Below are 12,179 nucleotides of genomic sequence, written 5' to 3'. Positions count from 1 at the left end.
GGAGGCGGCGGGCGGCTGCTCGTCGATTTGATCGATTGATTGATTGATTACGCGGCGTGGGCGTGGGCGTGGCGGTGGCGGGGTGGGGGCGCGGAAGCGGAAGGGTGGAGGTGCGTGGAATGGAGCGGCGAAAACATTGGGAGCAGCACACGGGGGGTGGCACAGGACAGAAGGAGACGGAGAGTGGACCGCGGTCTAGCGGCAGGCCACTCCTATTTGGCATGTAGGTCTTCTAAGGGCATGGCCATCGCTCCAACATGGACCGCTGCCTCACGTGTCCACGTAGGCTCGGATGCGAGATGGATTCAAAGATGCAGCCCAGCAGGTGGCAGGTGCATCCTGTAGAAGAGCTGTCTGCTTCGTCAGGAAAAAGGTAAAACTAGCAAAAAGATGAGAGGAACTGGGTAAAGAAAGGATAGAGAAGGGTCCACTTTGATAGATGCTACTGCAGCCTCCATTGGGCGTTAATCAATCAACTCGGTGGTTTCACCCCAATCTACGTGACGGCTGGGGCATCACCGCCCTAAGGGCATCTCCAACAGTTTGTATGTTAATTTTGTTGGAAAAATATGCCATGTTATCAACCAATACATTAACATACAACATCTTCAATGGTTTGTATTTAGTTTGCCCAATAGGATATGAGATAATAAATAAAGTGCTCTCTCATTCTACATTGGAGCTTGTGCAATGGGTGTTGGTTGATGTACATACAACCTTCCTTTCTTTTCTCATTTATTGCATGACACATCATCAAAAATCCTATGTGGCAAAGTCTACCAACAATTATCTTACAACCATTGAGATGCCCTAATAGCGAGTTGGCCCAGCTTTGCTAGACGTTCGAGAGTTACTTCAGATTACGGGGTGATTTGTGAAATGGCAGGCTTTAATTGGATGAAGAGTTTGGGCAGGGCCCCACACGGGTGAAAAATCAGAGAGGGGGTGGGGGAGGGTGAAAAGGATTTATGGAAGGCTTGGAAGCAGTCATCCATGGCACCGAAAATGTCTCAGGCTCAAGTGATTCACCAAAGCGACGAGACCTACAAAACAGCATTTTCAAGTGTCAGTAGTGGGACGTTCTGTCAATCTCTGTGGCAGCCCCGTAAAAGGCCGTATGTGTAACGTTTTTGCGAGCTGGCCCGTACCCCCCTAGAGCGTCCGCTCCTTTCTCGGCCTACACATTTCGGGATTACCTCCCCGCCGGTTTTGGGAGGTTTGAGAACCGGTTTTTCCGTTTTTCAATTGTTTTTCCTTTATTTTTCTTGTTTCTTTTTTCTTTTTTCTGTATGTTTTCTCTTATTTATATTTCGTTTATTTAATGTTATTTTTTATTTATTTTTGTGGCCATATTTCAAATTTACATATTTTCTCCAATCGTGAAAAAAAATTAGAAATCGTATTTTTTTTACAAATTTGAGATCATTTTTTGAATTGACGAACATTTTTTCCCAAATACGCAAACATTTTTTGAGAAAGCGAACATATTTTTTGAACCTGTGAACATTTTTTGGATCGATGAACTTTTTGAACCTGTGAACATATTATTAGCAAACATTTTTTGGATCGATGAACTTTTTTATAGTTCTTGGACAATTGTTTAATTTGTGACCATTTGTTCAATTTCTTAACATGTTTTTAGTTCACGAATATTTTTCTCAAACTCATGAAAAATAAATGATTCATGAACTGCTTTTTCAAAACCGTGCACATTTTTTGAACATGCGATCTTTTTTTGTAAAATCTTGAACTTTTATTGAATCCGCAAACATTTTATGATTTCTTGAACATTTATTTTTCAAATGCACATTTTCCAAAAAACAATGTCAAAACTTTTTTTAATACAAAATTATTTGGAATAGGAAAAAACATAAAAGAGAAAACAAAATGAAAAAACTTGAAATTAAATAAATAGAGGGCCCTGCAAATGGGCTGGCCCAAACGAGCGCGCAAGGGGAGCGAGGGGTGCGTGTTGCGTCTCCTCCCGCGTAGCGCGCCGAATAGGATGTCCTCTTAGCGGCGATGGACCGCGCGATGTCCTGTCACCGGAAATACTTCGACCAACAAAATCGGCCCGGCCGAGGGAATGAAGAGGCCAAGTACGCGTTATGCCGACTCAAAAATAACTGGAGCAAATGATCTTTATGTTCGCAAACAAAAAGGTGGCCCTTTTTTAACACTAGAACCTCCTGGTGATAAGTGTTACCTCCTTTACAATGAGATTATGAGAGGAGTGATGGAAGTAGGAGCTTTGTCCATCCAGACATCAATGGTAGAAAAAAAGCTAATCTAGCTAGCTCATGGGCTACATAATTTGCATCTCTCGCACAACTGTTAGTAAATGTCCCACATTTGTCGGTAAAAGTCCCAATCTATGAATATGATATAGGGTCTACCAGAACGAGTAACGGAGAACTGGCATATTAATGTAACGGGTACGTCCAAAGGACGAAAGCTGCTTATGTTGAGGCCTATTATGTTGGCCAAGACGGCGATGACTCCTCCGCAAGTGATGGCATCGCGAGTTTTGTTGGCTTGGCGACTTAGGCAAAGTAGAAGAAATGCACCTAAGTTTGGCGTATCGCTGGAGCTATGGTTTGTAGCTTTTGTGAGTATAAATATGCTCCCTTCATTAAATTTTAGAACTTCTACACGTGCCTACAACATGTTAGCAATAACATAATAGAAATAATGGATAGCAGGACATTCGATATAACTTGTCCTTTGATCAGGACTAGCAAGGTTCATCTTGTAGTAGTAATGCCGAGGACGGGGTCACATCATGTCATCAACAAATCCAGACTTAATATAACTCCGGACTTTTTTTGCGTTTAGATGTACACAATTCAAATCCACGTCATCAACTTTTAACCCTTTCTGACATAATTTGCTATTTTTGATGCATTTACTGATTTGTTTTGAGAGTTAAATGACCGTGAAATTGAAAAGCACTACAAAATAAACTCTAAAAAGATTGAAACTTGGTAAGGTATCATCATTTCACCCGCATAGCATGTGCAAAAAAATAGAGAGGGTTAAGGCAAAAACTGGATGCACTTCGTGTACAAACTGGACAATCTCTTTCGAAGTATCAGAGTTTCGGACGAAAACTCATCTGTTACACCGGATATTCAATATTTTAATAAATTATTACAATTCCGGACTTTTTTGCGTTTAGATGCACAAATCAAATCCACGTCATCAATTTTCAACCCTTTCTGACATAATTTGCTATTTTTGATGCATTTACTGATTTGTTTTGAGAGCTAAATGACCGTGAAATTGAAAAGCACTACAAAATAAACTCTGAAAAGGTTGAAACTTGGCAAGATATCATCATTTCACCCGCATAGAATGTGCAAAAAAAATAGAGAGGATTACGGCAAAAACTGGATGCACTTCGTGTAGAAACTGGACAATCTCTTTCGAAGTATCAGAGTTTCGAACGAAAACTCATCTGTTACACCGGCTATTCAATATTTTAATAACTAATTACAACTCCAGACTTTTTTTGTGTTCAGATGCACAATTCAAATCCACGTCATGAACTTTCAACCTTTTTGACATAATTTGCTATTTTCGATGCATTTACTGATTTGTTTTGAGAGCTAAATGACCTGAAATTGAAAAGCACTACAAAATGAACTGAAAAATCACTACAAATTTGAATGTAATGATAAACCACACTAATATTAAACATAAAAAACTCTAAATACAGCAAAAAAACTACTCAAAAATAAATAGAAGAAAATATATAAACCACAAAAGAAAAAACTATATGAAAAAATTTATTTCCGCGCTGCCCAGTAGGCCTGCTCGGCCTTGGGCGTGCTTATGCAGGCCCAGCAGGCTCACAGGGCAGTGCGACAAAGTTAGGCCCAGAGGCCTGCATTAAGTCGGAGCTCGAAGGAGCAGCCACGGCTGGGTTTATAAATCAGTGTGGCTGCCCTTCGCTCGGCAAGGTGGGACTAAACATTGTGCATCACGGAACGGGAGCGCACCCCTTTTAGTACCAGTTCATGGCTCCGAGCGGTACTAAAGGGCGGGTCTTTAGTACCGGGTGGATCCACGAACCGGTACTAAAAGGGGTCGCTTCCCGCCGCTTGCCCTGGCCAAATTTGACCTTTAGTACTGGTTGTACTAAAGGCCTCCCCTATATAAGCAACACTTACGAAAATTTCAGTTATCATCTTCATCTGTTCGTCGCGCCCGTCCCCGCGCCGCCCACGTCACCGGCCCCGTCACCGTCGTCGCCGCCCCCGTCGCGCGCGTCCCGTCGGCGCCCCGGCCCGTCCCTGTCACCTCGCATCGCCGGTCGTCCCCCCGCTATAAGATCGATCGACCGCGCGTCCCGGCCGGCCCCTGCTGCTCGCCGGCGGCCTCTGTGCACATGCACACACGCACACACACACACACACACAAATGTTTAATGCCAAAATGTTAGATTATATATGAATTAGATAATGTTAGATAAGTTATTTTTTATACTTTTAATTATAGATGAATTTATATTAATGTTAGATAAATTAGATATATATTAAATTTAGGTATATGATATTTGATCATCTAATTAAAATTTTAGTATATAGAACTAGCTACTTTATTTTTAGTAAGAATATTAATAGAACTAGTTTAGTTGAATTAGTTGAACTAGTTAGTTGAATTAGGAGCACCTTTATTTAGATATATTTTTAGTAAGTGCTTAGTTGAATTAATTAGTTGAACTAGCTAGTTGAATTAATAAAACTAGTTTAATTAGTTGAATTAGTATAACTAATAAGTGTTTAATGTTTCACCTATGAACATAGGAAATATCGTCTGACAATGAAAACGATTTCATTATGTGCGAAAACTGCGAAGACCAACGCGGCCTGTGCGACAAAAAATTCCTTGTTGACAATAGGCGCTTCAGCATCAAGCTGGATGAGACCTTCGAAGTGGATACAGTAAGTCACAACGACAAGTCTTTTTTCATAATTAAGCATGACTTGTACATGCTTCATTTGCTTCAACTTATTATTTTAAATTTTCACTATTCTACTAGCGTATCCCCTGCCATCCAAGAATTTTTGTCTTGGATAAAATAGATTTTGGTTCTAACAAAACTATGGAGGTAAATAGAGTTTACTTGAAGACCGAGTATGGTTATATCTTCAACATCAAATTATACAATCAAGACACCTACACCCATTTTGAATGCAAAACTTGGCAAACACTATGCAAGGCTTATGCATTTGAGCCTGATATGTTTATCACCTTTGATATTCGTCCGGAAGATGATATTGAAGGTAATAGAGACATTTGGGTCGATGTGCACACGCCTCCAGTTCTACCATTATGTGAGTTTCTCAACCATATTTATGTCTTCGATATTTTTTTTCAAAAATAGTTGACAACTAATTTCTACTGACAGCTTATTTCCATTCAAGCAAAATGTCCAGCGCTTGGTAGACATGATCGTCCACTGTCCCGGGGCTGACTAAACTGCAAGGTGATAAGTCATTATGTTTCATGGCTTGAGGATCTTGATGCTGTCAAGAGAAATTATTTTCCTAAATTTGAAAATCTTAGTACTCAAAACGTGCGACCAATAGTGATCGTATTGAACTACGGTCACATCTATTTAGGAAAGATGGTAAGATTTTTACTATTTTTCCTCAGTGCATCTTTTGCATATATTATTTTTGAAGCTAAACTTCATTGCTAAGTAAGTTACTATACGATGTTCTTCAACAGGGACTCCCGATGAATGTTGTGCCTCAATGGATCGAGACTAAAGGTCGGATGAGAATGGTTAGCTTACGACCAAGACATCCTACAATGCACTTTAGTGCATTCGGGATTTCTAATAGCGAGGAATGCTTAATAGTGAAAGACTGGAGCAAAATTGTCCACGATCGCAGAGAAGTACTAGGGGGCAGCAATCAGAAGCGCAACCCACAATTAGGAGACATGTTCATCTGCATGCTCCAATATGATGAATCAGGAGAGCTATACATGTTCTATGCTATTTTACCCGAGAGAGAGCAACAAGAGTGATTAGCATGCTCTTAGTACTTGTCCTCTCATGTCCGTGTTCTTCGTCCTGAACTTAATCTCAAAAAGTGATTTGCTTTTGTGGTCTTATATATGAACGCTTATAATCATGACCATGTTGAACTCGATGATATCTTTCCTTCTGGTATAAGTGAATGTTTATTCTTTAAGCTAGTATTGGTGGTGATTATATGGCGGTAATGACTGTGATGATTAAATAGTGGTAATGACGACTATAATGATTTTTAGCTAGCTAGTATACCGTTAACTTGTTGGTGATGATATATGATGCAATAGTTTTTATATTAATATGATGATGGGGAGTTATTATATCATTTATGAAAGAAACCGCAGATTAGTTTCAACTGGGTGGATCCTAGCTAGCTAAGTGATCAAGTATATGCCATATCCATACTACTTGCTCACCTAATATAAGTGATCAAGTAATATGGATATGGCATATATACTTTGATCACTTAGTTAAGATCCATGCATGCATCCAGTTGAAATTAACCTATGGTACTTTCACCTAATGATTTAACAACTCATTATAATGTAAAAACAATCTCTAAATTAAATTGAAAACACAAAACTAAAGGAAAAATAAAAAATAAAACCAAAACCCCCCAAACATTTAGTACCGGTTGGTGTTACCAACCGGTACTAAAGGTCTCCCCGCACACGGCCCTGGCTCGTGCCACGTGGTGGCACTTTAGTGGCGGTTCGTGCCAAACCGGTACTAAAAGGGGGTGGTCCCCATCCATTAGTGCCAGTTGGAGAACCGACACTAAAGGCCCTTACGGACCGGTGCTAAATCCCGGTTCTGCACTAGCGCTACTAATGTGCCTACCGTGCAATGCTCTTAACTAAAGTTGGTTGTTCATGCAGGCATAAATTGGATGAAGACTGACAAATGCTGACAGAGGAGCAGAAGACTAAGCAAGTACGTATGTGCGAACATTGATAAGTTGAACTCTAGGTATTGCATTATTTTGCCACGGTGTACTACTCTTTAAAGAATGTGTAGGAGATTTTTTTTAAAGGAGGATGACCCCCGGCCTCTGCATCTGGGAGACGCATTAGCAAAAGGACTGGATGAAGGGTGCATAAAAAGAGGTGGAAAACATTCAGTTTAGTAAAAATTGTATATACCCTTCTCTAGGAAATTTTTATGTTCTTACTTGGGGAAAAGGAAAATTTAAAGTCATGCTTTATTGATCGTTAGGATCAATAAATATCTTTGATACAATGATTACTTTTTAGGGATGGAAATTTTAAATTCCAGTCCTGCTTTATTGATCGTTTATCTCTAATAAATATCTTTCATGTAGTATTAATATTTGGAGATGTATTATAATAACAATGCATATAGTGGAGACTGAATTAGCTTAGGACATCAAAGGAAGCTTTAAAGGAGATGGCTGAATTAGCTGAGGACATCAAAGGAAGTTTATGTGGGGAAGTACGGTGTGAAGGAGGGCACCATGACAAAAGTAAGGTGGGCATCATCCAGTTTTAAAGGAGAGAGCTCCGGCGAAAAATGTCCCGTTACGGTGAAAAACCGAGCGGGAAAGTAACGGCCCGTTAGAAAAAGGGAACAATGCATCATGGGGCGGGCTTTTGTGTTGGGAGCGTGTGTTTGAGATAATATGGCGGATAGTCCGCAAAACCACATTTCTCCCCACATATACGCTTGATTTGTTGTCTCGACCTTGGAAACGATCTTAATCATTTGTTTGATTTATTTATATGCACGGTAGCCCGTAGCAACGCACGGGCATTCTACTAGTTAACTTAGAGCATTGGAAGGGTGATGCGCGCGGGTTCGAATATCAGTTCTCACACATTTTAACGTTTCTGCAGAAAGAAAAAGTTAGAATGGGACGGTCCAGGTTGGATTGCTTCAGGCGTCCATTTGTAAATTGCACTCTAACAGCCCTTTGGATTCGCCACCAATCATCTACAGAAAAGAAATAGATAAAAAAACCTAGAGAAACCCCACCGAAGCGAAGCCCAGCCCAACCATCTACATACTAGTAAACTGTACGTGCTTTGCACGTCATTTAAGTATGTGTGCAAAGTTGAATCATGGATACACTGCTTGCTTCCTTCAAACATCCAGGGGCGGATCTGGAGCTAATCTTACCCTAATGCACTACTTAACCATGGCATAAATTTTGCAGCAACCGATGCATTAAATAAAGGTGTGTTTCATTGCTTGTAACACGCATTACCGAACATAATAGAAGTCAAATTGTAAAAAGTTAAAAAAATGCAACACTCAAACTGTTTAATATAATGCCAAATCAAACAAAAAAATTACTTGAAAAAGATGTCTTGCACTCTGAAATTCGAAAACACATCATCGGACCCAAAGGGTTATTAACCTACAATAAAAAACTAGAATTAAAATTTTGAGTAGAATATAATAAAATGCCTAAATCAAAGTACTTATATTTGCTAAAATGTTATAAATTACCTTTAGTACATTCTCTTGCTTCGAGCCATGAAATACTCAACCACTTGATCATTGGTGACCTTTTTCATTTCTTCCTTCTCCACATAACAAATAACATCATCACTCAAGCTGTCATCATTGAGGCGATTGCGCAAGCAAGTTTTGACCAATTTCATTGCTGAGAAACACTGTAGCAGTAGCAATAGGCAACACAATTACTAGTTTCAACAACCGATAAAACAAAGGGTACATAATATGCCTCCTCGCCTGCACCATTTTTTTTGAAAGCTCGGTGATTGTTGCTATGTTGGAAAAGCTATCATCTGTGCGCACGTCAGCAATATAGAGCCGTAGATCCTTATCAAGATCCCTCAAATCCCCGGAATCAAAATCCTAAGGGTATAAGTTAGCCAAACTCATAAGATTCTCCAAATTGAAATCACGAAATGAGTCTCTTGGACTCAAAGCTGCTGACCAAACAAGCAAGTTAGAGGATGTCTCACTGAAAACCTATTGTCAAGCTCTTGAACTAGCCAATCAAAAACATCATTGAAGCAATCAACTTGATAGTGATGTTTGTTGGTAATTCCAGTTATCTGCCTTCTCTTTTTTGGATTCACATATGCTTCTTCCATGTCAAATTCTATAATATCATGTTTCTCACAAAACACATGAACTTCACCTACCAAAGAGTCCCATCCATTTTCTCTAAGTTCATTCAAAACTGTTCTAGTTGACTTGACACATTTCATGGCATTCACTATGTCTTGATCCTTCCGCTGCAATGCTAATGACAATGTGTTGGTAGTAGTGAGGATTGTCAACATGAGATGCAAATAGAAGACAAAATCAAAAGATTGAAAGTACATTAGAAGACCAATTGCTTGGTCTCTATTTGTTCTGTCGGTGTCTTCTTCTTCAACAAATTCAAGAACTTTAATAACTGACCTGAACATGGCAACCAAACTCTTAAGTGTTTTAGCATGTGAACCCCAATGAGTGTCTCCGGGTCTTTGAAGGCATTGCTCTTGATTTAAACCTGTTCCCGTTGTAAGCTGCCCACACCCTAAAGCCCTACTCATTTCTTCAAGATTTATATCTCTAATCATGTCCCTTCGCTTGGAAGAACCACCCACAACATTTAACAAGGTAGAAATCATACTGAAAAAATTACTAACTCCTTTATGCTTTCTTACAATAGCCACAACAACTAACTGAAGTTGGTGAGCAAAGCAATGAACATAATAAGCTGTGCTACTTTCTCTCATGATCAATAATTTGAGACCATTGAACTCACCTCGCATGTTACTAGCACCGTCATATCCTTGTCCTCTAACTTGATTGTAGCTCAGCTTATATTTTGCAAAAAGAGAATCAATTGAACTCTTGAGGTAGGAAGAAGTTGTTTCTTTCACATGAACAAGACCAACAAAGCTTTCTTTAGAATCTCCAGAACTATCAACATACCTCAAGGCCACATCCATTTGTTCTTTGCAAGAGACATCTCTAGACTCATCGACAAGCAAGCAAAACACATTATTGTGAACTTCTTTGAGAATAGATTGGACTATCACATGCGCAAAACCTTCAGAAATATCTTTCTGGACTTGAGGAGCAACCATAAGAGCATTTTGTGCAGCATCTTTTCCCATAGCCTTGCCAACAACTGGATCATGCTCAGCTAAGAAGTCACGAACTTCCAAGAAATTCCCTTTATTATGCGAGTTCTTTGACTCATCATGGCCGCGGAAAGGCAACCCTTGCTTCAACAGTAGCCTAGCTGTGTCAATTGATGCATTTAGTCGAGTAAAATATGCAACCTTCGAAGCTTCACTGTTAACTTGCATAGCAACATCAATGTGTTGATCTCTTTTTAGTAAAGCAGTACATTTTTTCATTGCTTGATCATGGACGCTACCTGGCTCACCAACATGATCTTTTAGTCTTGTTGGAATGCTCCAAGTATCCCAGCCATTCAGAACAAATGCCTCATACCCAGCTTCTTTCTTGTGGCTGCGATCCCTAAATAAAAAACAACAAAAGCAATATGCCCTTTTCTTCTCTTTGCTGTATTCAAGTCAACTTTCATGATCTTTATACCATTCATGATTGAATCTTCTCCTCTTAGCCCCAAAACTTGAATATGGAAAATCAACATCCTTTGGCTGACAAGGTCCATTAAGCAAGTATTTTCTTCTTACCAGATCTTTCAAATTTGGATGATAATGTTCTATCAGTTTCCTCTTGCCTGGGTCATATTGAATCTCCTCCTCCCAATTTATGTCTTCTGGAGTAACTTGTGATGTCGCCTTTCTTTTGAGAAGAAACTTATCCATGTTATTTGCATTTAACAAATAAATTACAAATTAGATATCTAAAAGTTTGAATCCAATGAAGTATACATAATTACAAGTTAAACAGTAGCTATTGCCCGACGTTTTGCCAAAACACATACATGATACATTTAAATATATTTAAATAAGATTTAATCTACTCGCAACAATTTCATACATATAATACGGACCGTAATCTAGAAAAAAAATGAAAAGCACATTGCTACTCATATTGTAAGAGAAGAAGAGAAAATTACGACGCCACCGGTGCCGCTGCCGTAGCTGTGCGGACGTTCGGATGATCAGATCAACCAAGAAAACAAGAACGGATCCGTGCTGCCGGCTGCCACAAATCGTCAATTCGTCAGGACTAGGGAACATGTCCAATCTTTAAATCTGTAGAAAGATTAGCTACAGCCTATAGAGTACAGACTACCGTACTACACAGTAGAAGACTAGAAGAATTAGCTAGATTTTGCCTCTTGGTTCGCCGGCCGCCGCTGCACAAGTTCTCAATCTGCGAATGGATCGATCGCCGCCGGCCGCCGCACAAGTCGACCGCTCGATGAGGAGACGTGGTTGTTTTAGTCAGATCAATTGTTTTGTTCGCTATAGGGGACACCAGATGGATCGTTCATGTGCTTGATGGGCTGCTGGAATCGAACCAAAGCAGGCCTGGTGCGCCTGGTATGCTGGGCCCTGTAGCACACTTTTCAGCCCACCCAGTTGCCCCGATCTAAATACCTGATATTTAGTACGTAAAATGAAATTGGACCCTGTAGCCTGTGCTACAGGGTTGGCCCATTGGGCTCCGCCCCTGCAAACACGGTACCCTCGTATGTAAAGCTTGCTCGAGTTCATTATTGTAGCCATTCTGTTTTGTATATATGTTGCCTGATAAAAGGGGTTCAGTCCTGTATATAAAGCTTTACATGCTTAGTATTAGTATCTCATACTACACTCAGCTTACTTTGCAACTTCTTGAAAATTTCCAACTTCTCCCTGAGGTGATTAGTGCACGCGTTGCGGACGCTCTGCCAGTGTGTGTACCTTGACCAGTTACATGCATGAATGGATAACCTTAGGCAAGTGAACTTTTCCTACATTGGTATATAGTAATGGTTCTAGAAATCAGTGTTACGTTCACCGGTACTGTAGCTCGAACTGTAGCTGCGAACCTCACAATTTTCAGCCCTCTGATTGACTCCATCAACGGCTCACATTGCTTTTTTGGTTTTGAGATCTAAACATTTAAAACTCATACCCTATATAGTAGTATAGATATAGATATAGAAAAGAAATAAAAGAAAAGAAAAGAATCCCCACCGAAGCGAGAAGCCCCAGCCCTCAGC

General features: G+C 39.9%; 1 pseudogene; it reads right to left on the bottom strand.

The window, feature by feature from the left end:
* Positions 1–10,392, bottom strand: part of LOC119339319 — a 28,779-nt pseudogene extending 18,387 nt beyond the window's left edge.
* Positions 10,393–12,179: the final 1,787 nt, after the last annotated feature.

Source organism: Triticum dicoccoides, chromosome 7B, assembly GCF_002162155.2.
Source record: "Triticum dicoccoides isolate Atlit2015 ecotype Zavitan chromosome 7B, WEW_v2.0, whole genome shotgun sequence".
NCBI lineage: Eukaryota > Viridiplantae > Streptophyta > Magnoliopsida > Poales > Poaceae > Triticum > Triticum dicoccoides.
This window is presented reverse-complemented; position numbering and strand designations above follow the sequence as displayed.